Source organism: Triticum aestivum, chromosome 2B (assembly GCF_018294505.1).
Source record: "Triticum aestivum cultivar Chinese Spring chromosome 2B, IWGSC CS RefSeq v2.1, whole genome shotgun sequence".
In the NCBI taxonomy this organism is placed as follows: domain Eukaryota; kingdom Viridiplantae; phylum Streptophyta; class Magnoliopsida; order Poales; family Poaceae; genus Triticum; species Triticum aestivum.
The window spans coordinates 592,112,058-592,138,262 of NC_057798.1; positions in this window are offsets into that span (position 1 = coordinate 592,112,058).

Consider the following 26,205-nt stretch of genomic DNA (forward strand, 5'->3'; position numbering starts at 1 on the left):
ACCAGGTGTAGAAGCCAATTGTACAGGCTCAGTTACACTGGAAGTGGTCTTCGGATCCCCAGATAACTTCCGAAGCAAGGAGTTAATCTTCGACATAGTCCCGTTCCGCAGCGGCTATCATGCCTTGCTCGGACGTACCGCGTTCGCAAAGTTCAACGCGGTGCCGCACTACGCATACCTCAAGCTCAAGATGCCAGGCCCTAGAGGAGTCATCACGGTCAAAGGAAACACTGAACGCTCCCTCCGAACGGAGGAACATACAGCGGCTCTCGCGGCAGAAGTACAAAGCAGCCTTTTAAGGCAATTCTCGAGTCCGGCTGCTAAGCGGCCGGACACAGCTAACCATTCCCGGAGTAACCTACAACATGACCACCTGGCACGTTCCGAGCACGAGTAGCAGTGCGGCACCAACCCTAGCCCCTGCAAAACATTAAGACAGGCCCTTCGCATACTCCATTACGCTCTGAAGATGCCATGGGCATAGGGCAAGGGGCTCGACCACGATAAGCCCAAACTGCGGCTCAGCCGCACCAGGGGCTCTTATGTGTGTCATTTCTTTTTCTTTTCCTTTTATTTTTTACCCACAGGACTCCGTTCGTCAGAGGCCCTGTCCGGCAGCAGACATGCCGAACCCATGATACAACAGCCAGGGAAGGAGAAAGGCTACAACGAAAATCCAGGTGGTCTCCATTATGAGCATTAAATCTGTTTTATGCATTATTCCGTAGCCTACCCCTGGAGGGGGACATGTTAAACAGTCCCATCCCTTGCTTACCGCACCACTTGTATCGTCCTGCACTTATAGCAGTTTTTATTTGAATAAAGCAATGCAACACATTTTTGCTTCTAATTTCATTTCTTTCTTACACATATGTTCATCTATGACATGTTGCATCCGTACGTTTTGGTACGGCTAAATACACCAGGGGCTTATGTTTCCCGCGTTATGGTGTGATAAGTCCGAACACTTTCACAAGTGCGGCACCCCGAACTTATAGCATTATATGCATCGGCTCCGAATCATGTTCTTGGGTCAATAGTTGGGTTTGCCCGGCTCCCATGTTTTGGTACGTTACGTTCCATTTTATCGGCTAAGGTAGCACTGGGAGAACCACTGCGATTGCGCTCCAGTTGAGCTGGGTTAACGCCTCAGTGGAGAAAGCTAAAACTGACCGTCATGATGAGGCGAGAGCTAGTCGTTGTTCGAGAGGTTCTTTGCGAGTCCCTAAAGACTTATGCCGCTGCGAGCGAGGAGCCGGATTCTGTCCGGTCAAGGCGTGGATAGCGCCCCAAATTCGGCCTTCCGAAAACTAGGGGCTTTGCCGAAATTTAAAATTATAGAATTCTATGGCTAACTGAGAGTGTTCAAGCATTATAAGTCCGGTTTCCTTGTTTGTTGTGTTGAGCGCCTCCCTAGATGGACCCAAAAATGGGAACAAGAGTGCTCGAGTTTATCCCAAACACCCCAGCACTCGTGGCATGGGGGCTGAAGCCGACGACTTTCCATCTCTCAGATTTGATAAACAGCCGCACACAAGGTAATATTTTAAATTAACAAGCGTTGCTTAGCGCATATGAACCAAGTTTTCTGCGCACAGGATAACAAAATGCGAGTCTACTCAAATATTACATCTTTGGAGCACTCACCCGCAATAGTGCGGGCGCCCTTCAGCACACTCCTATAATACATCTCGGGCGTGCGATGCTCCTTGCCCTCTGGTGGGGGGGGTCCGTCACAAGCTTCTGGGCATCCATGTTGCCCCAGTGCACCTTTGCACGGGCAAGGGCCCGACGCGCACCCTTGATACAGGCGGAGTGCTTGATAACTTCAACCCACGGGCACGCGTCCACTAGCCGCCGCACCAGGCCGAAGTAGCTCCCAGGCATAGCTTCCTTAGGCCACAGCCGAACTATGAGGCCCTTCATGGCCTGTTCGGCCGCCTTGTGGAGCTCGACCAACTGCTTCAGCTGGTCGCTAAGGGGCACCGGATGTCCGGCCTCAGCATACCGAGACCAGAAGACCTTCTCCGTTGAGCTCCCCTCCTCGGCCCGGTAGAATGCGGCAGCATCGGACACGCTGCGGGGAAGATCTGCGAACGCTCCTGGAGAGCTCCGAATTCGGGTAAGCAACAGGTAATTAACACTCACATGCTTACTTTGCATGAAAAATGCCTTACCCGCTGCTATTTTCTTCACCGCCTCTATCTCCTGGAGGGCCTTGTAGGCTTCAGCCTTAGCGGCTTTGGCACTCTCAAGAGCCGTTGCAAGCTCAGACTCTCGAGTCTTCGAGTCACGCTCCAGGCTCTCGTGTTTCTTCACGAGATCCTGGAGCTCTTGCTGTACCTCCGCCACCCGCGCCTCCTGTTTCTCTCGCTCGGTGTGCTCTGCAGCCGCATTGCATTCGGCCGCGGCCACCGCCTCCTTCAGGGTCGCCACCTCGTTAGTGGCCCCTGCAATACCCCAGTTATCCTTGTCATTTTTCTTGCAACCAAATCCTTTTCTGTAAGGTACAATTTTCATAAGGTATTACGCACCTTCTTTTTTCTCAAGCTGCTTCTTGGCATGGCCGACCTCGTTCTCAGACCGCTCGAGGTTTTCCTTCAAAGTTTTGACCTCCGCAGTCAGTGCGGCAGAGGTCAGCAGCACAGCCTGCAATCCCATATTGACATATTTTCATGACTCCTGCGTTTATCTTTCTAAAGATCCTCAGTCCGACTTTTCTTTCCGAACACCGAACCGAGCATCAGGGGCTACTGTCTATGCGGTACCATTTTACATATATTGAAATTCTTACCTCAAAGCCTGTTAGAAGGCTGCTGCAGGCTTCGGTCAGCCCGGTCTTGGCGAGCTGAACCTTCTGAATCACCGCACTCATAACAGTGCGGTGTTCCTCTTTGATGAAGGCGCCGTTGAGCGCCTCCAGCAAATTATCCGGCACCTCCGGTTGGACGGAGGCAGCCGGCGTCGCGGTCTTGCCCTTCTTCCGAAGGGGTCGCCCGCCGGACTCCGGAGCCACTATGGGTTCCGGGGCTGAGTCCGGTGCAAAGTCCGGGAGGTTGTCCTACGACACCTCCGGGGCCCTCTCCTCCTGGTGGGTCCCTTCCTGGGATCCCACCTCGGCATCATCCGCATCACGGGGGGTGGAGGCAGTCGGAAGAGAATCCATATCCGACGCCCCTAAGGACCCGCTCGACAAAGTGGGGAGATCATCCTTAGGCGGACTACAGGGTTGTATGCGGCATTAGAAAGACATAATGTGGCAGAAAACAAAAACCTTGAAGTTATTCGGGAGTCTGGATACTTACGATCTCGCCAGAGGCTTGGCCCTTGGAGGCCAGTCCTCGTCGTCATCACTGGCGTTGGTGGCACAGTCCGGGGGAAGAGTTTTTCCCCTCTTGGACCCTTCGGCCTCCCTTGTTGGGGAGGCCTTCCTTTTCTTCCCTCCCCCCGCTGGGGGAGAGGCTTTTTCCTTCTCCTCCTCGCCTTGGTGGGAGGAGTCGGCCTCGGATTCATGGTCCGATAGCACCTGAAAACGGGAACTCTTCCGAGTCCCCGTGGCCTTCTTCTTGGCCTTCTTCTCCGGGACCACGTGGGGTGCCGGAGCCAGCAGCCCTGTTAGGCGGGCGTCAGCTGGGTCCTCTGGCAATGGGGCCGGACAGATAGCCTATGTGGCCTTCTTCAGCCAGTCCTGTCAAAGGAAAGTGAGTTTAGATCCCGCATAGAGTCAAACTATGAATAACCAGCGTCCCGTAAAGGACAATATCACTTACCTCGTCAGCTGGACGCTGCAAGCTGAAATCCGCTATCTTCGGTAGCGGATGCGGGAGCCTCGGCGCCCTTGAACAGCACCTTCCAGACCTCTTCGTACGTAGTGTCGAAGAGCCCATTCAAAGTCTGGTGCTGCGCCGGATCGAACTCCCACATATTGAAGCCCTGTCGTTGGCACGGGAGAATCTGGCGGATGAGCATGACCTGGACTACGTTGACAAGCTTGAGCTTCTTGTCCACCAGCTTTTGGACGCAGGCTTGGAGTCAGGTCAGCTCCTCCGAATCGCCCCAAATCCGGCCGCTCTCTTTCCAGGAGGTGAGCTGTGTGGGGATGCCGGATCTGAATTCGGGGGCCGCTGCCCATTCGGGATCACGCGGCTCGGTGATGTAGAACCACCCCGATTACCACCCCTTGATGGTTTCCACAAAGGTGCCCTCCAGCCACGTAACGTGGGACATCCTGCCCACTATGGCGCCTCCGCACTCCGCTTGGCTGCCCTTCACAACCTTCGGCTTGACACTGAAGGTCTTGAGCCACAAGCCGAAGTGGGGCTGGATGCAGAGGAAGGCCTCTTACACGACGATAAACGCCGAGATGTTGAGAATAAAATTTGAGGCCAGATCATGGAAATCTAGGCCGTAGTAGAACATGAGCCCCCGGACAAAGGGATGAAGTGGGAAGCCCAGTCCACGGAGGAAATGGGGAAGGAATACTACCCTCTCATGGGGCCTACGGGTGGGGATGAGCTCTCCCTCGTCGGGGAGCCGATGCGCGATGTCGCTGGACAAGTATCCGGCGCTGCGCAGCTTCTGGATATGCCCCTCCGTGACGGAGGAGGCCATCCACTTGCCTCCCGCTCCGGACATATTTGGAGAAGGTTGAGATGAGATGTGCGGGCTTGGGCGCTAGAGCTCGAGTTCGCAGAGGGATAAGCCAAGGAGGAAGAAGGCGCAGGTAAAAAGGTTGGATCTTTATCCCCTTATATGGGCGGACAGAAACACGCGTCCCCACCGGCCTAGTAAAACTCGCTTATCCCCCAAGCGTCGCGATTGATGGCGCGGTTGGGTTACCCACGTCCGTATTGATGGGAATCCCGGAATAAGGGGAACACGATCTCTGCTTCGACAAGATGTGCCAAGGAAACCGCCTCGCTAAATGCGCTGAGATGGAACAATAAAAACAATTTGAAGGCTTGGTAGTGGTGTGACGTTACGCCACAAAATACGTCAGTAGATTGAACTTGTGTAATATTATTCTCTCTACGGTTGTATGTGGAATTTATTTTGCAGAGCCGGACACTATCCTGGTGTTCACAATCTTCTATAAATTATTCGGAGGAGGAACCCGCCTTGCAATGCCGAAGACAATATGCGCGCCGGACTCGTCGTCATTGAAGCCTGGTTCAGGGGCTACTGAGGGAGTTCCGGACTAGGGGGTGTCCGGATAGCCGAACTATCATGATCGGCTGGACTCCAAGACTATGAAGATACAAGATTGAAGACTTCGTCCTGTGTCCGGATGGGACTTTCCTTGGCGTGGAAGGCAAGCTTGGCGATACGGATATGTAGATCTCCTACCTTTGTAACCGACTCTGTGTAACCCTAGCCCTCTCCGGTGTCTATATAAACCGGATGGCCTTAGTCCATAGGACGAACAACAATCATACCATAGGCTAGCTTCTAGGGTTTAGCCTCCTTGATCTCGTGGTAGATCTACTCTTGTAACCCACATCATCAATATTAATCAAGCAGGACGTAGGGTTTTACCTCCATCAAGAGGGCCCGAACCTGGGTAAAAACATCATGTCCCTTGTCTCCTGTTACCATCCGCCTAGACGCACAGTTCGGGACCCCCTACCCAAGATCCGCCGGTTTTGAGACCGACAAGGAGGCAGGGGACACAATGTTTACCCAGGTTCGGGCCATCTTAATGGAGATAATACGATACTTCCTGCTTGATTGACTATGATAAGTATAAGGGTTACAAGAGTTGATCTACCTCGAGATCATAATGGCTAAACCCTAGATGTCTAGACTGTATGATTGTGATCTTGCTTATGGACTAAGCCCTCCAGTTTATATAAACACCGGAGGGATCTAGGGTTATACAAAGTCGGTTACAGAGAAGGGAAGGTACATGATCCAAACGCCAAGCTTGCCATCCACGCAAAGGAGAGTTCCATCTGGACAAGGGGGAGGCCCTTCTATCTTGTATCTTCACGGCCCATTAGTCCGGACCATGTCACATAGGCCGGCTCCCTAAGGACCCCATAGTCCAGGACTCCCTCAGGTGGAGCACACATATCCCTAGCAAAGCTTTCCAAATGGCAACTCGGGTATTGTTCATGTGGGTATTCAAAGTGAAATTAGTTGGTTTGATTTGATTCTTTTGGAAAACTAATTAGTCACACTTTTGACTCGAAGCGGCCACAACATGGGTGTTGTAGTTCATCAACTCTACCATGGCTTCCATAAGCGAGGTCTGCTAATAGGCCAATTACATGCTATTGTAATTGGGTTACACAAGATGACGAGAAGGTTCACTGACGACACAAGTGCATTGGGTGGCCGGCAGCCTTACTCATGGGCGTCAGTGGCAAATCTATCACATCTTGTGAGTATATTGCATGCGTATTCCTAACATATATGCATGTTCCTTTCGAATAGTTGAATTTTTAGATGTTATTATTCAACTAATGATGATGCTGTGACATGTATACTTCTCTAATTTGGCTTCACTTTCACTGAATTATTCCAAACTATGCACTGACATTTTTATGAAACTATGCACTGACATCGGAACTTGAACATGGCACATCTGATGAGGAGGAAAAGATGACTCACATGATCTGTCGACAAGTAGTGGGTTAGCATTGTGGCAGATCATGGCTCTACTAGATGTATGTGCCCCTTCCCTTATATATCTTTGTTTTGACTAGAGGCACCTTATAATCTAGCTAACATGGATTTCATTTACTTCCTCCATGTATGTAAGGCCCTTAAAACAAGCATTAATAATTTACTTTTGTTTTTTCTAGGTGTCTGAGATTGTTGAGAGGGGACTTGTACATACGGAAGGAGGGAGTATCATGTAGATTGTATGGTTAAATTATGGATCATTATTATTGATTGTTTTTCAACACTTTTTTCTTGTTTTTCATAGTTTACAATGTCATCTTGTGCAATGGATTTTTATTATTATTGTATTTTGTTCCTAATACACATTTGGAATAGAATTGTGATGTTTGTTTACATGCGGATATCATATCCATTACTCTCTTCCTCATTTCTCCCCTTCTCTTGTCTGTAGTTGGATTTGCAACTGATGATGGTGACAAGATATGATTGAGGAGATTTAGATAGTGGATGAAGGAAGAAATATGAGTTATAATCGTTAGAAAAATACACATGCAAGGTGTGTGCTAAGATCCAAAAGATATACGCCCTTTGTTCCAAAATAAGTGTAGTTAAAATTTGAAGTAAAACCATTCCACTTATTTTGGGATGGAGGGAGCATTTGACAAGATTAGTGTTGAACCACTAAATATGTTTGTCCTCATTGTAATGCATGCGCAATTTACTATTTCACTATTAAAGTATCTGTACTCCTAAAGGAGGAGTACGTAAGTCATTTCATTCGTTTGTCCACCACCTCCACCTGTCGAAGAAACAATCCCATGGCAGGTTGGAGAAACGGTTCGGATAATGACCAGGCCGCGGCGTGATGTCACGCTATGGAAAAATTGTCAGCAGATTAGACTCATGGAATATTGTGCTCTTTACGGTGGTATGTGGAATTTGTTTTGCAGAGCTTGGACACGATTCTTGTATTCAAGATCTACTTTGAAGTATTCGGAGAAGGAACCCGCCTTGCAATGCCGAAGACAATCTGTGCGACGGACTCATCGTCATTGAAGCCTGGTTCAGGGGCTACTGAGGGAGTCCTGGATTAGGGGGCCCTCGGACAGCCGGACTATATGCTTATGCTGGACTATTGGACTATGAAGATACAACATTAAAGACTTCGTCCCATGTCCGGGTGGGACTCTCCTTTGCGTGGAAGGCAAGCTTGGCAATTCGGATATGTAGATTCCCTTCCCTGTAACCGATTCTGTGTAACCCTAGCCCCCTCCGGTGTCTATATAAACTGGAGGGTTTAGTCCGTAGGACAAGAACAATCAGAATCATAGGCTAGCTTCTAGGGTTTAGCCTCTATGATCTCGTGGTAGATCAACTCTATTAATACTCATATCATCAAGATCAGTCAAGCAGGAAGTAGGGTATTACCTCCATAGAGAGGGCCCGAACCTGGGTAAACATTGTGTCCCCCGCCTGCTGTTACCATTAGCCTTAGACGGACAGTTTGGGACCCCCTACCTGAGATCCGCCGGTTTTGACACCGACAACGGATAGCTCGCAGAGGGCGGCGTCCACCTAATGGTCTGCTGGCGGAAGGCGAGGTACATATACATGACGACGGCGACAACATGGTAGACGACGATGACCTCGTAGAGGGCAACGTCCATCCAAACAACAGTGTGCGGCTAACAACGACGTCCAACAAAGAATGGCAATGGGTAAGGTATGGGGCGGATAGAGCAATACCATACCCATACCCGTGTAGTCAATGGTACAAAATTCTAACCATACTCACACCCATGGGTATGAAACTTAACCCGTACCCATACCCGACGAGCACCCATACCCATTGGGTACCCAATGGGTAGATCAAATAGTACACAAGTTGTTCACAATTTTACATTCACTGATAGCATATTCGTTAGGGCATGTCTCTCTCTAAGTGGTTTTTGGCGATTGATGACAATGCATTTGTAGACTAATCGTGTGCATTGAGCATTTCAGATATTCATTCATTGGAACGAGACAATTCTTTCCCCTCGGAGCTCAAGGTGAATATAGTGTAGTCTCTTTCATTTTGGTTTTTGTGGACTTGAGTCGTAGGAGACACCGTACTATCAAGAGGGGGTCCGCATCGGAAAAGGCTAGGGTGGAATCAACACGTACACATCTTTCTCGCACCCCCAGCTCCTTCCCTCTTGCTTGGAGTATACCGTTATCAGGGAAGTGGCACATGGGAGGACCCACTGGTAGTACTGCCACGCCAGAGCGGCAGTACCGCTGACAGCATCAAGCGGTAGTACCGCTCGTGGCCATCAGCAGCAGTACGGCTCTTGTTCCATGCTAGTACTGCCTTGATTCGAGACCGTCGCTTCACATGTTGGGTTGGGCGGCAGTAGGAGCAGCAGTAGGCGCAGTAGTACCGTCCTACCACCGCTACTAGTGCCGCTCGAGGGCTCTCTCTCATGCCCCTTCTCTCTACTCTCTGTGCGCAGCCCTAGCGGTAGTACCGCTGGGCCAAGCGGTAATACCACTGCCTAGTGCGGTAGTACTGCTCCCAGGAGAGGTAGTACCACTCTCTGCGGGCTGAGTTGAGGGATAACAGATGGATTTGATTCCCACTATAAAAGGAGGTATTCTTCCCCAAGAAGACCTACCTCTTTTCCTGGAAGCTCCATTGTTGCTCCAAAGCTCATTTTCGCCTGATCTCTCTCCCTAGCCAATCAAACTTGTTTATTTTCTAGAGATTGGTTGAGAAGGTCCGGATCTACACTTCCACCAAGAGAAATTTGATTCCCCCCACTAATCATCTTGTTACTCTTGGGTATTTGAGCACCCTAGACGGTTGAGGTCACCTCGGAGCCATATTCCATTGTGGTGAAGCTCCGTGCTATTGTTGGGAGCCTCCAATCAAGTTGTGGAGATAGCCCCAACCTTGTTTGTAAAGGTTTTGTCGCCGCCTTCAAGGGCACCACGAGTGGAATCACGACATCTCGCATTGTGTGAGGGCGTGAGGAGAATACGGTGGCTCTAGTGGCTTCTTGGGGAGCATTGTGCCTCCACACCGCTCCAACGGAGACATACTTCCCCCAAAGGCAAGGAACTTTGGTGACACATCCTCGTATCCATCGGCTCCACTTGTGGTTATCTCTTCCCTTTACTTCGTGCAAGTTATTGTTGTGTTGTATCCTTTGCTTGCACTTGTTGTTGTTGTTGTTTGCATCATATAGGTTGCTCGCCTAGTTGCATATCTAGACAACCTATTTGTTGCTAAACCTAATTTGTTAAGAAAAGCTAAGAATTGGTAGTCGCCTATTCAATTGGTATCAGAGCCTTGTCCCTTTATTAAGGGTTTTACCACCCAAAGAGTATGGTTGACACCGAGGAGGAAGTGCCCAAGGCCGTGGATTTGACTTTGATCACTTGAGATGACTTAAATGAAGCTATGGCTTCACTTAAGACGTCTATGACGACCGAAGTCAAGTCCATGCTTAAAGAATTACTTGAGGGGATGAAATCCACTCACGATCCCTTGCTTGTGGTTAATCCCATGGCATCGGAGTCGAAGGCCAATTTCACCAAGGAAGCAGCTAATGGTACTCATGTTCCTTCCCCTCATGACAAGAATGGGACGGGAACCTTTGCCTCAGTCCCCCCTCCCCCTGTCTATGGAAGACCGGTCCCCACACCTTGCATTAATAATTATGGTCCTCCTCCCAAGCTTGTGAAGGGCGATTTTGCTAATTGGGTCTTTCTCATTAAGTCTCATTTGAATCATTGCTCAACTAAACTTTGGAGAATCATTGAGCAAGGCTTCTACCTGCATGATCCAACACAACTTCACCCAAAGAGAAGAAGTGGACAATCAATACGATCACTCTGCATTGTTCAACCTTCAAAATGCAATCCCTCCCAAAGATCTATCGCACTTACAACCTTTCACTCGTGCAAAGGATTGTCGGGAGCACATTGTTTCTATGTACAAGGGGAGATAAAGCATCCAACGGTCCAACTTTGAAGTGGTCCTTGATGAGGCAGATGAATTTGTGATGCTTGAAGATGAGGATCTGCGTGATCTCTATCGGAGGCTGACAACTCTTGCAGTTGCTCTCCAAGACCATGGAAGCAAGGATACAAATGACACTTGCATCAAGTGCAAGTTCCTCAAGGACATCATGCCATTCAACAAGGCCATGTCTTTTGTTGTTCGTCAAAGGCCAGACTTTCACACCTTAACCTCAAGTGAAGTGTTGGATGAGTTCATTGCCATGAAGATCATGAACAAGACCGCCGATAATGCTCTTGCTCATGTCAATTCAAAGAAAAGCACTCCCACCCTTGCTTTGAAGGCCAAGCCCATTCCGGAAGAAGAAGAGGAAGAAGAAGAGGAGTGTGGCCCCGAGGACACCAAATATGCTTACCATGAGCACATGGCTCTTGCGTCAAGGCAATTTTGGAACAACAAGAGGAACTCAAGGCCCAACTTCACCAAGAACAACTCAAGTAGGTCAAAGAACTAGCAACGAGTAAGAACTTTCTACAATTGTGGCAATGTGAGTCACTTTGTGGTGGATTGCCCTTAGGAGAAGAGGGAAGACGATGGTGGGAAAATCATTCGCAAAGACAAAGCCAAGTCTTTCCCTAGCAGGAACAACTTCACCAAGAAATCTCCTCCAAAGGGCTTGGTAGCACATGAAGAGTACCCCTCCAATGATGATGAGGAAGAAACAAGTGGATAAGGAACGGGAACGGCAACCATTGCCATTGCTACATCTTCCCCTTCCAAGAAATCTCTTCGGCTCCCCCAACAAAACACCATTGCCAAGTGTCTCATGGCCAAAGTATCAACAAGGTAACTCCTAACATAAAAAACACCATCATTACTACTCCTTCATTGTTAGATTGTGTTGATGATAGTGAGGTGGAGAAAGTTGATGAGAATGAGTTCACCAAGTTTGTGAGCAAACTCAAGGGTGAGTCCAAGAAGCACTTTGTTGCTCTCTTGGAACAACTTGGTGGGGCCAACACTACTGGAATCAGGATCTTTGCCGTCAGCCAGCTCTTTGCTGTCAGCCAGCTAACGGCAAAGAATGTCTTTGCCATCAGCTTAAAGAAAACTGACGACAAAGGTCATGTTTGTCGTCGGCCGGCTCTATGCTGTGTGCTAGCATACAACATAGAGGCTTTGCCGTCAGCTAGCAGACAGCAAAGAGTGAGGGTGGCCCAATAGCGAGAACCACCTAACGGACACTTTCTTTGCCGTCTGCTAGCTGGCGGCAAAGCTTCATTGCCGTCTTCTAGTAGACGACAAAGAAAGTGGCCAAACTAACGTCCGTTAGCTAGGCTCTTTGTCGTCTGCTAGCAGACGGCAAAGAACCGTGCCCTAACAAAAATTCCAACGATGCCCGCGCCCCATCCCTCGGTCCTCTCTCTCTCTCTCCACCCCATGCCCGAGCCGCCACCGCCCCGCGCCGCCCCCACCGCCCTGGCGACCCCCTCCTCCGCCCCGCGCCATCCTCATCTCTGCATCGCGCCGTGCCGCCCCGCCCTCGTGCCCGAGCCGCCGCTGCCTCACGCCACCCCTGTCACCATGGTGCCCCCTCCTCCACCCCGGCGGCCCCTCCCCCCTCTCCTCCACCATCGCGGTTGCCCTGCCGCTCCGGCGCCGCCTCCTCCACCCGGTCGCCTGACGCCCCTCTCCTCCACCACCGCGGCCGCCCTGCCGCTCTGGCACCCCCTCCACCACCCGGACGCCCCGGCGCCCCTCTGCTCCACCCCTGCGGCCGCCCCGCCGCTCCAACGCCCCCGGCTCCGGTGAGACCTCTTGTATTTTTTTTCTATTTTTTTTGTGTTTTTTAAGTTTAGTTTAGGTTTGGTTTAGTTTATGTTTACTTTAATTTACTTTAGGTTTAACCAATGCATCAGGGTATGGCTGAGTAGTATGGGTAGTTAGTTCATGCTTTGAGTCAGTTGCTGGTTGCATGCATGAGTTAGTTAGTGGGCTAGCTAAAAGGTTGGGTAGTTGGTGGCATGGACTATTGGAGTAGTGGGTGGTTGGCCTACTGATCTACATCATGAATGGAGTGATTTTAGGAGGTGGATGTAGTGGCGTCAGTTGACGGCATGAGTGCCTTAGCACTTGTATATATGTACTACGTTGGGTGAATGAAAAAGACGAGGGGCCGTGGGGGCTGGAGAAAAGTTGTAGCACTTCTGGTTGCCAAGGAAGTGTACCTCTCGGCAAAGCTAGTTTTTTTTCTTCCTTGGTATACATGCATGTGTGTGTAGAGTTTCACCTATGTGTGTGTGTTATTGAGTGAAACCTCAGGAGAGTTGTGAGGAAGAAGAGCGGCGATGCAAGGAAGCAGCGCCAACAGTGATTGGTAGGACTAGTGATTGTGCGATTATGTGATCCTATGGAGTAAAATTTATATGCACACCTCATATGAATCTGTGATCATATCCAGTAAAATTTATATGCATGTTCTACTCCACTGTCTACACATTTACTTAATTAGTAATACTACCAAATACTGAAGTTGCTATGTGTAACATTGCTACATGTGTTTTTGCCTATATAGGATTGCATCCATTTCCTCTTCTAGACATGAACCAGCTCTTGCATGGAACTGAATCTGATACATTTGTGTAGTAAATGAGTATGTTATCGTTTCACCTAGCTTGTAATCAAATTTTATTACTGCTAATGTGCCTCAAGTTTATTTGTCGATGAGATGCCTGAGTCTTGGTAGTTTTGGAATCCCTATTAGTTGAAACATGAGCATTACAAATTTCATATCTATGATCAATTTGTTGACAGGCCGTTCAGCTGATGCTTATTTCTTTTGCTGGCAGATGTTTATTTCTTTAGGTTTTGTTTAGCTGATGCTTGCTACGTCTTGAGCTTGCGTTGGTTTTCCTCGAACAGGAGAGGGTGATGCAGCAAGTGTAGCGTAAGTATTTCCCTCAGTTTTGAGAACCAAGGTATCAATCCAGTAGGAGGCTCCTCAAAAGTCCCACGCACCTACACAAACAAACCGAGAACTCGCAACCAACGCAATAAAGGGGTTGTCAATCCCTTCACGGCCACTTGCGAAAGTGAGATCTGATAGAGATAGTAAGATAAGATAAATATATTTTTGGTATTTTATAATATAGATGCAATAAGTAAAGATGCAAATAAAATTAGATTGAAAGAAAATATGATAAGAGATAGACCCGGGGCCATAGGTTTCACTAGAGGCTTCTCTCAAGATAGCATAAGTATTACGGTGGGTGAACAAATTACTGTCGAGCAATTGATAGAAAAGCGCATAGTTATGAGATTATCTAGGCATGATCAAGTATATAGGCATCACGTCCATAACAAGTAGACCGACTCCTGCCTGCATCTACTACTATTACTCCACACATCGACCGACTCCTGCCTGCATCTAGATTATTAAGTTCATAAGAACAGAGTAACGCATTAAGCAAGATGACATGATGTAGAGGGATAAACTCATGCAATATGATGTAAACCCCATCTTTTTATCCTCGATGGCAACAATACAATACGTCTCTTGCAAGCATTTCTGTCACAGGGTAAGAACGCCGCAAGATTAAACCCAAATCTAAGCACTTCTCCCATGGCAAGAAAGATCAATCTAGTAGGCCAAACCAAACTGATAATTCGAAGAGACTTGCAAAGATAAATCAATCATACATAAAAGAATTCAAAGCAGATTCAAATATTATTCATAGATAAACTTGATCATAAACCCACAATTCATTGGATCTCGACAAACACACCGCAGAAAGAGTTTATATCGAATAGATCTCCACAAGAGAGGGGGAGAATATTGTATTGAGATCCAAAAAGAGAGAAGAAGCCATCTAGCTAATAACTATGGACCCGTAGGTCTGTGGTAAACTACTCACAACTCATAGGAGTGGCAAGGATGTTGATGTAGAAGCCCTTCGTGGTCGATTCCCCCTCCGGCAGAGTGCCGGCGAAGGCTCCAAGATGAGATCTCGCGGATACAGAAGGTTACGGCGGTGGAAATTGTGTTTCGTGGTGCTCCTGGATGTTTTCGGGGTACGTAGGTATATATAGGAGGAAGAAGTACGTCGGTGGCCGCCCGAGGGGCCCACGAGACAGGGGGCACACCCTACGGGGGGGGGCGACCTCCTATCTTGTGGCTTCCTCGACAGCTTCTTGACTTGCACTCCAAGCTCTCCGGATCACGTTCATTCCAAAAATCACGCTCCCGAAGGTTTCATTCCGTTTGGACTCCGTTTGATATTCCTTTTCTTCGAAATACTGAAATAGGCAAAAAAACAGCAATATGGGCTGGGCCTCGGGTTAGTAGGTTAGTCCCAAAAATGATATAATTGTGTAAAATAAAGCCCATATACATCCAAAAGGGGTAATATAATAGCATGGAACCATAAAAAATTATAGATACGTTGGAGACGTATCAATGCTCATGATGTCATTGTTGTCATTTTTTGTGTCAGGGTCTGGTCGTTTTGATCTCCTACTTCAACAACGGCTAAGGTGTGTGTGTGTGTGTCTGTGCCTCAAACTCGTAACATGGACTCAGTGTATATTTGATAAATGATAACCTCATGTCGTTAGCCCTCAAGCTAAAATAGGACCTATTCTCCTATGTTAACTGCATCTCCTGTGATCATAGTTGAGCAAGTATAAGATTTGAGGTATAGTTGAGCAAGTATAAGATTTTATCATAGTTGAGCAAGTATAAGATTTTAGGACACTGCCCTTAGTTTCTGATTTGAGGTATGTTTGTTTGCTTGGTGTGTGTCAATCTCAAAATGGCAGAGAAAACATGACAAGGGGAAAATCTACAGCCCAAGGATAGGTCACCTCTATGTCAACCTAGAGCCACCTAGAGCGACCTAAATCCACATACCAAGGATAAATCTTGTGCTCAGCTCTAGTATGTCAACCTAGAGCCACCTAAAATATGGTGCAACTATGATTGTTACCACAAGTATTCCGATGTGATCACACCACAAGGAACTTTAGGTTTAGATTTGGTTAAGAAGAAAGAAGAAAGATGAAAAAAATAAGAAGAAGAAGATAGAGAGGAAGAAGAAGAAGTGTATTTTTCCCTATTTTTAGATTACTATGCTCTGTTTTTCAACATTTTCAGTTTTCTTTCATGTCTAAAGAAATCCCTAGTTTTGAAGGGTGCCAATTGCCATTGCCAACTATAACCTACCAAATTAATTAAGTGTTGTTGATGTTGTTGATCACAAGGGCATTTCTTTTTTTTTCAGTTTTCTTTCATGTCTAAAAACTTGGCTCTGTTCCAACTATGTTCATTTATCTAATATGATACAGTTGATAGATATGGTTCTAGCTAGCTGTGTTTATAGATATGGTTCTTGATACTAATGGGTCTCTTCCGCTGCTTATCAGAGATGGGGGGAGGCCTCCACCGTAGGCTGCGCTCTGCCACACCGGAGTACGACTTGGAAGGTTTCGAGTTCTTCATGATCATACTTGAGAATTCCTCCAGGAGGCAGTATATAAAAGGAGAGATCTCCCTTCACCCATCTCTTTATCATAACTCTGCTGTTTGCTACATCACTCCTTGACCAACGCTGCACAGGGTGCCTGACACTTTTATGAAGATGTTGGACGGCCATCAGCCAAAGAATGTGAAGCTGTGACAGGCCGGCTGTCACGCCCAATATGTGACCCTATCCAAAAGGAACTCGAAGGTCCCACCAAGGATAGACCCGCATATTGAAATGCTTTTGCAAGGTGGATATCATTACATCACCATTACGGATACATACAAGAGGCATACAATGCCACACGAATACAACATCACAATACATAAGAGCAACATCCGACTACGGATGAAACACAAACATAAACTCAAACGACATCCACCCTGCTAGCCCAGGCTGCCGACCTGGAACCTATCCCCTGATCGAAGAAGAAGCAGAAGAAGAACTCAACGCAAGCAAGCATCGCTCTCGCGTCAAGATCATCGCATAACATGTACCTGCAACTGTTGTTGTAGTAATCTGTGAGCCACGAGGACTCAGCAATCCCATTACCATGGGTATCAAGACTAGCAAAGCTTAAAGGGAAAGGAAGGGGTAAAGTGGTGAGGCTGCAGCAGCGACTAAGCATATATGGTGGCTAACATATGCAAATAAGAGCGAGAAGAGAAGCAAAGGAACGGTCGTCAACTAGTAATGATCAAGAAGTGATCCTGAACTCCTACTTACGTCAAACATAACACAGAAACCATGTTCACTTCCCGGACTCCGCCGAAAAGAGACCATCACGGCTACACACACGGTTGATGCGTTTTAATTCGGATCTGGTGTCAAGTTATCTACAACCGGACATTAACAAATTCCCATCTGCCTATAACCGTAGGCACGGCTTTCGAAAGATTATACCCTGCAGGGGTGTCCCAACTTAGCCCATGACAAGCTCTCGCGATCAACGAAGGAATAGACCTTCTCCCAGGAAGACCCGATCAAACTCGGAATCCCGGTTTACAAGACATTTCGACAATGGTAAAACAAGACCAGCAAAGCCTCCCGCTGTGCCGACAAATCCCGATAGGAGCTGCACATATCTCGTTCTTAGGGCACACCGGATGAGCCAGACGTCGGGTTGGCATAGACCCTGGTTGCCCAGGGGGCGCCGGACCTCGCTCAGTTTGGACCAACACTTAGACAAGCACTGGCCCGGGGGGGTAAAATAAAGATGACCCTCGGGATGCACGACTCCCAAGGGAAAAAGGGCTAGGTGAGGCAAATGGTAAAACCAATGTTGGGCCTTGCTGGAGGAGTTTTATTCAAAGCGAACTGTCAAGGGGGTCCCATAAATCACCCGACCGCGTAAGGAACGCAAAATCTGGGAACATAACACCAGTATGACGGAAACTAGGGCGGCAAGAGTGGAACAAAACACCAGGCAAAAGGCCGAGTCTTCCACCCTTTACCAAGTATATAGATGCATTAATAATATAAGAGATATTGTGATATCCCAACCAAAATCCTGTCCACCATGGAGCAATCTTCAACTTCACCTGCAACTAGCAACACTATAAGAGTGCTGAGCAAAGCGGTAACATAGTCAAACAACGGTTTGCATAGAAAAGGTGTCAAAGGTTAGAGGTTCATGGCAATTTGGGAGGCTTGATGAGCAAAAGATAGGTAACACAGCATAGCGATAGAACGAAGCAACTAGCATAGCAATGATAGTAGTGAGATCAAGGGTAGCGGTCATCTTGCCTGAAATCCTGCAAGGAAGAAGAACGAGTCCATGAAGAAGATGAAGCCACAAAGACGAACCAAGCGTAGAGGAACGAATCCTCACGATCGCAGCGAAACAGGAACTATCGAGAAGAAGCACACAACAGGGTAAACACACCACACATAGACAAGACATGATGCACAACAAGCATGATGCATGACAAGACTACATGAAGCTACTCATGGCAAGAGATGATGCAAACAAGAACAACACATCAAGGCAAGTTTAAATGAGGCCGGAAACAACATATAACAATTCTGGTAAGTCCTCATATGCATATTTCGAAATTGGACCAGGTCTGAATAAACCTTATGTTCAAGTTGTTAAACAGCAAGTTAAGATGCACAAAAATGATCTACACGAGATTCTAGTCAAGTTACATATGAAGTTCATTTAGTTCGGACCTACAGCCTAGAAGATATGAGCAAAACAAGTTAAACATGGCATTGGTGCAAAATGCATTCAAACATCAAGCAAACACACCAAAACAAGGATGCAACATGATAATATGAAACTACATGCAAAATCAAGCAAGTTTCATATAGAGCACACTCAAAACGGAGCAACGGTTCAACACATGCACACTATATAAGTTTAAAGGACAAGCTATCCAAAACCGCAACTAGGCATATTGCAAGCACCAAAACAACATGCTACAGCACCCCAACATAATAACAAAAGGCATGGAGATGATGTACAGGTAAAGCATTACAAAACATGAACACTGAGCTAACTCCAGAAATCACTAGAGCATACTCAAACACACGTGGTAAGATTGCAAGTTATAACAATTTCAGACTTTGCAGAAAATAACATCACGATGCAATGTTTAGAGCTATCAAACAACATGTTACAGGAACTTATCATGGCAAAAAAAAGGCATGGCATGAATCTACTAATTGCATACATCAAGAGTCCCTTACTGACCATAAGACAAAAGGGATCAGAAAATATGATGGCACCCACGTAAACATGGCAAGTTATACATGGCAGGAACAGAATTATGAAGGCATGTAGATGAGCTTGTGCAACTCACTATAGAGCAATACATGGCATGGCAAGGCACCCAATAGTAAGAAGACATGTTTGTGAAGCTAAGCATGGCAAGAGCAAGTCCATAGGGTGCATGGAACACTAGCAACAATCATGGAAACAACTGAACTTAATGTTAACAGGCTAACAGCAACATTATGAAGCAACTTTGGAGCAAGATATGAACAAGCTACAGCAAGATATAATTGCAATCAGGGGCATGGATGGATAGAGGATGACATTTAGATCAAAACATATTTAGTGGACATCTCCAGATTATGCATAGAATGATTTGTAGCAACATGTTTATATAGCATCATGAAATAACAGATTCAACCTAGCAAAACAGCAACATCATGTACCCTACTTAACAAGCTTGAATCACTCACCACAAGTCATTGCATGACAAGATAAGCATAGCATCATCAAGAAGACATGTTTATGTAACAAACCAAGGCAAGAACAAGTCCATAGAATGCAAGGATCAACTATAGCAACCTTGGCTAAATTGAATAACATGTAAACAATCTGCCAGGAAACATTTTGAAGCAAAAGTAGAGCACGAAAATGACATGCTAGACTACTTCATAGATGCAACAAAGGGCATGAATGGATAGAATGACCATATGTTCAAAACACCCTTACTGAAGTATCTCAAAATATGCGTGGATCTCTCTATAGCATCAAGTTTACATGGCATCAAAATAACAGCAGAACAGGGACTAAAATCAGCAACATCACGATGCCTAGTTTGCATGCTTGTTCTAGTCACCACATTGATCACAAAAATGCATGGCATACACCCCTGTAAAGAAGACATGGCATAGTTCAAAACACATGCAGACATCAACCTCATAGGATGCACACATCAATCATGGCAAAAATGACAAATGAGCTCGTTCTGTTAACAGACAGCAGAAAACATTATGAAGCACTCTTGCAATGATGATTCAGGCATCTAGATGACCTCAAATGAATATGATGCAATGGAATGAAATGATGTACTCGTCGAGGCGAACAATTTGACATATTACACGCACAAAAGGGAGCTACAGATGGAGAGATATGATGCTACGAACATGGCATGAAAATACTGAAATATTCGGGGACTTAGAGAAATATCAGGGGGGTCAACCTTGCATGGGAATCGAGGCACGTCGGCTCGCCGGAGAAGTTCGCCGGAGAGGAAGAAGAGGCGGCCGGAGGACGAGGGAGAGGGCGGATCCGGGCGGCGCTGGCCCGGATCTGGCCGGAGGAGGCCGGCGCGGGGCCTGCGGTGGCCGGGCCGGGGAGGCACGGCGCGGCACCCGGGCGCGGGAGCGGAGCACCGGCGGCGGCACGGCCGGGAGCCGGCGAACGGCGACGGGGGAGGCGCATGGCGGCGCGGTTGGAGGCGACTGGAGGCGGGGCAGAGGCAGGCGGCACCGGCGAACGACGGCCGGGGCGGCGCGGAGGCGCGGTGGCCAGAGCAGGACTCGGGCGGCGGGCGCCGGTGCGGGGCCGCGAAGGCGGAGACGGGCCGGGCGCCGGCGCAAGGCGCGGGCGAGCGGGCGCGGAAGCGGGCCCGCGCGGGCCCCGGGTGGGCTCCGCGGGCCGCGGCGGCGGAGGGACGGCGGCGGACACGCGGCGGACGACGATTGGCCGGGGGGAGCGGGCCGGACATGTCCGGTTGCGGCCGGACGTGTCCGGTGGCGGCGGGAGGAAGAGGACTAGGGTTAGGGGCGTTTTGATCCGCGAATTTCGGGGGAGGTCTAGTTTTATAGGTAGAGGGAGCTAGGAGAGTCCAAATGAGGAGCGGTTTTCGCCCACACGATCGTGATAGAACGACCAAGAGCATGGAGGGGAGTTGGATGGGTTTTGGGCCACTTTGGAAGGGTGTTGGGCTGCAAAGGGAAAGAGCGGTTTCGGGCTACGCAGTTAACCGTTGGAGTACCAAACGACCTCCAAATGGCACGAAACTTGACAGGCGGTCTACCGGTGGTATACCAAGGCCACTTGGCAAACCTCGGTCCATTCCGAGAAAGTTTAACACCCACTCACAACGAGAGACAAAAGGGGGACGCCGGAGGGCATAGGAGTGCCGGATTGCAAAACGGACAACGGGGAAAATGCTCGGATGCATGAGACGAACACGTATGCAAAATGAAATGCACATGGTGACATGATAAAATGCAACACGCAAGCAAAATGACATGGCAACGACAGCGCATAACTGAAAGACATCTGGCGCATCGAACCCGGGGCATTACAACACTCCTCCACTAGCAAGAGATCTTGTCCCAAGATCTTAGGACCGAGACGGAAGGGAAAAGGGATGAGGTGAAACAAGAACTCAAGAGAAGAAGCAAAGAATCAAGAGCACTTGAGAATAAGAGAGGAACGACGAGAATGAAGAGAATCAAAAGCTCACGGAATCAGATAGACTATGAAACCACTCTAGTTAGAATGAGATAAGAAACGAATAAGACTGAAAGGATTTAGGCAGCACACCAACTGAAACATGGAGGAATAGAACATGAACTTGAGAGGATGGAATGATACTTGATGAGAGGAACAACACAATGCCTCCGGAAAAATTGGAATAGAATTGAATGAAAAGAACTTAGAAGGAAGGATTGAATGGAGTTGTTGAGAAAAATCAACAACGAAAGGATAAGCTTGTTGTGGACTTATGGATAGCATCTCAAAATTATGAGGTGATCTCCGACCACAAGCGGAAAAGATTGAATAGCTGAGAAGAATGAAGGAATGCAAAACTCCACTTCAGGAGAAAACAGAGAATTAATTGCACTTCGAGACGCAAGAGGAAAAGATAGTTGAACTTCACCAACAAGAATCTTGATGAACTCTTGAACAAAGAATTAAATCATGAAGAACCACCATGAAGAACTCCGGTAACAAAAGGATGATGAAATAGGAAGAAGGAATAAAGAATAAGATTAAAGCCTTGCGATGATTTAGATGGAGGTTCCGACGAAATGGCTGAGGAAAATGAACTCCGGAAAAGAAAAGATGAAAACACTTGGAACTAGAATTTATTCCTCAAGAACAAACTCTGAAGGAAAGGATTACTCACTTGGATGAAATAAGAATAAGATTTATTGTATGCTTATCCTTCATCAAATTAAACTGATGACAAACAATGGATTTTGCATATTACTTATTCTTCTTGAAAAGGATTGAGAAATGGCATGTCGCAAACTTGAGAAGGTCTTCATGAACCACCGGTAGGATTCGAAAGAACGAATGGATTAAAATGATAATCAAGGAGAATCTTGAACGAACCACCGTAAGAATTCGAAAATGACTGATAAAAGAGACTGAATCACCGGGAAGAATTAGAAGAACAAATATGCTTGAGGGGATTTAGATGCAAAAGAACAAAGAGATGCTGAGCTGGTTAAAGAACACTTGAACGAAGCACCGGGATAATTTTGATAACGGTAGTTGAAATGATGGCCTCCGGTGAAAAGAAATGGAAAAACAACTCCTGACATACTCCGGATGGGTAAGAAAAGAATATCTGACAAACTGAAATAATTTGAGAGGATGACATGAAGCTAGAACCACGAAACTTCGAGAGAACGGACAAGATTTAAGAGGAACTCTTCTTCGATCTTCAGATGACGACGAGAAACAGCACCAAAATTACTGAGATACTCCGGGAGAATGAAAACCGAAAGGGTTAAGCCAACAATGAAAAGAGTTTGAAAACGATCTTGAAGAAGGCATCCATTCTTACGTCATACTTGAAAAGAATTTGAGAATAACTCCGGGAATTAGAAGAGTCAGGTAAGATCCTGGGAAAACACCTGTGGGTTAGGGCCCACTGAAGAGATAACACCGTTGGAAAGGATTGTTGAACAGAGAAATAATGCACCGGAACAGTTGAAATATTTGAATGAGGTAACAACCTCGAATTAATTCGAAGACAGACGAATCTCCTGAGATGCCTTGAACACTCCGGAAGGATAAACTGGCAAGAGGCGAACGAGCAAGGAGAACACTTCGAGGAAAAGAATATGATCAACCCGAAAAACTTGAATTGAGTCCACCGGAAAGAAAAAGAGCTGAAGAATGTCCACCGAGACGAGAATTCACCGGTTGAAATGATTGAGGTAAGACTGAAGAGGCTCTACACGAATGAAATTGATGGTCGAAAGGGATTCAAGCTCTGGGAAGAAGAGGGTGGGAGGGCGGGAAAACAAAGGCAACTTGGAAGGGGAATCGACGAATATCTTGAAGAGAAAACACCGTTGAAATCATTGAGGAAAGAAAGCAAAGACTTCGCACGAGTAGGATGGATACTCGATTACAGACTCCGGCTCTGAGGAGAAAAAGGGTGGGCAGGTGGGAAAGAAAACAACTAAGGATTGAACTCAAAGATGAAGAGGCTCGAGTCAACTTGACGAGAAATGCACCGGATGAAAAGAGCTGAGGAACAACGATCGGAAAACCAACTGCGTGATCCTAAAGAAAATTTAAAGGGGAAGAGGAGTAATTCAAAACACCTACGTCAAGACTCCTCACCAGAGCGACGAAAGGGGCTGAGGAGTAAAAAGAATTCCTACTCTCCGATATAACTAGACTCCGAAAACAGTTTTCTTCTAGACTCAACAATGGCCAAACTACACGATCAATCAAGGGGGCTCCTAGGGTCGGTCGAGGCTCTGATACCAACTTGTCACGCCCAATATGCGACCCTATCCAAAAGGAACTCGAAGGTCCCACCAAGGATAGACCCGCATATTGAAACGCTTTTGCAAGGTGGATATCATTACATCAACATTACGGATACATACAAGAGGCATACAATGCCACACGAATACAACATCACAATACATAAGAGCAACATCCGACTACGGATGAAACACAAACAAAAACTCAAATGACATCCACCCTGCTAGCCCAGGCTGCCGACCTGGAACCTATCCCCTGATCGAAGAAGAAGCAGAAGAAGAACTCAACGCAAGCAAGCATCGCTCTCGCGTCAAGATCATCGCATAACCTGTACCTGCAACTGTTGTTGTAGTAATCTGTGAGCCACGAGGACTCAGTAATCCCATTACCATGGGTATCAAGACTAGCAAAGCTTAAAGGGAAAGGAAGGGGTAAAGTGGTGAGGCTGCAGCAGCGACTAAGCATATGTGGTGGCTAACATACGCAAATAAGAGCGAGAAGAGAAGCAAAGGAACGGTCTTCAACTAGTAATGATCAAGAAGTGATCCTGAACTCCTACTTACGTCAAACATAACACAGAAACCGTGTTCACTTCCCGGACTCCACCGAAAAGAGACCATCACGGCTACACACACGGTTGATGTGTTTTAATTCGGATCTGGTGTCAAGTTATCTACAACCGGACATTAACAAATTCCCATCTGCCTATAACCGCAGGCACGGCTTTCGAAAGATTATACCCTGCAGGGGTGTCCCAACTTAGCCCATGACAAGCTCTCGCGATCAACGAAGGAATAGACCTTCTCCCAGGAAGACCCGATCAGACTCGGAATCCCGGTTTACAAGACATTTCGACAATGGTAAAACAAGACCAGCAAAGCCTCCCGCTGTGCCGACAAATCCCGATAGGAGCTGCACATATCTCGTTCTCAGGGCACACCGGATGAGCAAGACGTCGGGTTGGCATAGACCCTGGTTGCCCAGGGGGCGCCGGACATCGCTCGGTTTGGACCAACACTTAGACAAGCACTGGCCCGGGGGGGGGTAAAATAAAGATGACCCTCGGGATGCGCGACTCCCAAGGGAAAAAGTTCTAGGTGAGGCAAATGGTAAAACCAATGTTGGGCCTTGCTGGAGGAGTTTTATTCAAAGCGAACTGTCAAGGGGGTCCCATAAATCACCCGACCGCGTAAGGAACGCAAAATCCGGGAACATAACACCAGTATGACGGAAACTAGGGCGGCAAGAGTGGAACAAAACACCAGGCAAAAGGCCGAGTCTTCCACCCTTTACCAAGTATATAGATGCATTAATAATATAAGAGATATTGTGATATCCCAACCAAAATCCTGTCCACCATGGAGCAATCTTCAACTTCACCTGCAACTAGCAACGTTATAAGAGGGCTGAGCAAAGCGGTAACATAGCCAAACAACGGTTTGCATAGGAAAGGTGTCAAAGGTTAGAGGTTCATGGCAATTTGGGAGGCTTGATGAGCAAAAGATAGGTAACGCAACATAGCGATAGAACAAAGCAACTAGCATAGCAATGATAGTAGTGAGATCCAGGGTAGCGGTCATCTTGCCTGAAATCCTGCAAGGAAGAAGAACGAGTCCATGAAGAAGATGAAGCCACGAAGACGAACCAAGCGTAGACGAAAGAATCCTCACGATCGCAACGAAACAGGAACTATCGAGAAGAAGCACACAACAGGGTAAACACACCACACATAGACAAGACATGATGCACAACAAGCATGATGCATGACAAGACTACATGAAGCTACTCATGGCAAGAGATGATGCAAACAAGAACAACACATCAAGGCAAGTTTAAATGAGGCCGGAAACAACATATAACAATTCTGGTAAGTCCTCATATGCATATTTCGAAATTGGACCAGATCTGAATAAACCTTATGTTCAAGTTGTTAAACAGCAAGTTAAGATGCACAAAAATGATCTACACGAGATTCTAGTCAAGTTACATATAAAGTTCATTTAGTTCGGACCTACGGCCTAGAAGATATGAGCAAAACAAGTTAAACATGGCATTGGTGCAAAATGCATTCAAACATCAAGCAAACACACCAAAACAAGGATGCAACATGATAATATGAAACTACATGCAAAATCAAGCAAGTTTCATATAGAGCACACTCAAAACGGAGCAACGGTTCAACACATGCACACTATATAAGTTTAAAGGACAAGCTATCCAAAACCGCAACTAGGCATATTGCAAGCACCAAAACAACATGCTACAGCACCCCAACATAATAACAAAAGGCATGGAGATGATGTACAGGTAAAGCATTACAAAACATGAACACTGAGCTAACTCCAGAAATCACTAGAGCATACTCAAACACACGTGGTAAGATTGCAAGTTATAACAATTTCAGACTTTGCAGAAAATAACATCACGATGCAATGTTTAGAGCTATCAAACAACATGTTACAGGAACTTATCATGGCAAAAAAAAGGCATGGCATGAATCTACTAATTGCATACATCAAGAGTCCCTTACTGACCATAAGCCAAAAGGGATCAGAAAATATGATGGCACCCAC